Consider the following 2,331-nt stretch of genomic DNA (forward strand, 5'->3'; position numbering starts at 1 on the left):
AATTCCTATTTAGAGTTTCAGTTTTAATTACTTAAATTAGTAAATACGTGAGTCGAATGTTGCCTAGTGACTAGTGTGTTCAGATTGTGAATCCAAGTGTTCGTAGTTCTAAGTAATTCGTAGTTCGTAATCAAATACAAATTTTCTATCAGGAAAGAGTAGCTCAATAGATTCTGTTGACTAGATACCTTTCATCTAGTCTACCAGCCCAAAATTAGAGACAACTGCGTGGATAACCCTTTGCTTAGCTTTGCGTAAAAATCCTGAACAAAAAATAAATACATAATTATGCTCTATTACATTCAGACTAAAGTAATTTTATGTTAACGGAAAACAAAATACTCTTTTACTGCCTTTGTCACTAATATTAGTTTTATTTTTTTATATGTCTTTATTAAAATATATGATAAACACACATCCCGTTGAAAATTTTTATATATTTAGAATGTTGTATATTATTTATTCATTATATTATTTGGTACCAATCTAATTAATAATTAATGTAGCAGTTCACTCTTTGATTGGACAGATTATTACTATACACATGTATATTTGATAAATAAATGCGCTTTTTGATGAATATTTTATGACATATCAGCTACTGTAACGTCAGTCTTAGCCTATCCTTGTCATCAACAACAGATTCTATAGGTGTAGAAACAACAAATACAACATTAGCTATTCTTTAGCTGGTTTTGTAATTCCGAGATATATGATATCACATCTTATAAGAAACAGAAAAAGTAAAAAAAAGAGATTTGAAGTTATATTCCACTTACATGAACGTTCATCAAAGAAAGACTATGACGGGATATTCAGTCACCATATAATATTATCCTAAATTCAAAAAAGAAAAAAGATGATTTTCATTCTAGAATTTCCATATTTTTTTTTCGGACGGATTTTTCTAACTTGGATGTTCTCACGAAATTAATCTGGCACCCAGAAAATTCCGATAAAGTGCACGCACACCTAAAGACGGTAAATTCATAGAGTTGGATGATTGTTTGTTTGTTTGTTTGAAGCTAAGCACAAAGCTACACAATGGGCTATCTGTACTCTGCCCACCACGGGTATCGAAAGTCCGCAGACATACCGCTATGCTACTGGGGGGGGGGGGACGAATTGGATGACATTTGACCGAGTGATCAGGAAGAAACAGTCATAATTTACCCATACCTTGTGTGGCTTCGTGATGAATCTGTTAGAGAAACACTGTGATCCCTTTCAACTTGATTATTGCTATTAATATGTCCTATCCACTGAACGATTACAGCATCGTTGTTGTACATGTAAACATTAGTGAAAGTTGGCCTTGTTGTACCTGTAAACATTAGCGAAAGTTGGCCTTGTACCTGTAAACATTAGTGAAAGTTGGCCTTGTTGTACCTGTAAACATTAGCGAAAGTTGGCCTTGTACCTGTAAACATTAGTGAAAGTTGGCCTTATTGAACCTATAAACATTAGTGAAAGTTGGCCTTGTTGTACCTGTAAACATTAGTGAAAGTTGGCTTTGTTGTACCTGTAAACATTAGCGAAAGTTGGCCTTGTTGTACCTGAAAACATTAGCGAAAGTTGGCCTTGTTGTACCTGTAAACATCAGAGAATTTGTCAGTCTTCTACAGAAATTTATTTTATTTCTTCAGGGCCATCTGAATTTAATGACAGCAAAAGGAGTTATAAAGGAAAGTAATAAAGAAAAGGTGACATCAGATGACTTGTATACTGCACACTATTCCATTATCGAGAAAAATCTTTTCTCGGGTTAACTTGTATAAGTAATACGTTTCACTTTGAATTTCCAAATATACATAATCTACATAGGACAGATTATCTATTACGTAGTTCACTCTTACCACCACGATAAAATGAAGCTAGAAATATAATTTATTTTCAGTGCCGTTAAGCCTGAAATTTATTTGCCTAATGATTACTATCGCTAAAGTCATGCTACGGTTAAATTTACCATCGATAACTATTCAATGAGGCCGCACTGAAAATAATATATGTGACCCTCCATTAACATCACCTGTCTAAACAGAGTTTTTTGTTTTGTTTTTCCTATAATAACACATGAGCATCGCAGTACGATTTGAATAAACATGTCAGGTGTATTATATCTCTTTCCTTAAATTCCGCCCGCCATGGCTAGGTGGTTAGGGCGCTCGACTCGCAATCTGTGGGTCGCGGGTTCAAATCCCCGTCGCACCAAATATGCTCGACCTTTCGGCCGTTGGGGCGTTATAATGTGACGGTCAAGCCCACTATTCGTTGGTAAAAGAGTAGCCCAAGAGTTGGCGGTGGGTGGTGATGACTAGCTGACTTCCCTCT

This window comes from Limulus polyphemus, unplaced genomic scaffold (genome assembly GCF_000517525.1).
Source record: "Limulus polyphemus unplaced genomic scaffold, Limulus_polyphemus-2.1.2 Scaffold271, whole genome shotgun sequence".
Classification (NCBI taxonomy): Eukaryota; Metazoa; Arthropoda; class Merostomata; order Xiphosura; family Limulidae; genus Limulus; species Limulus polyphemus.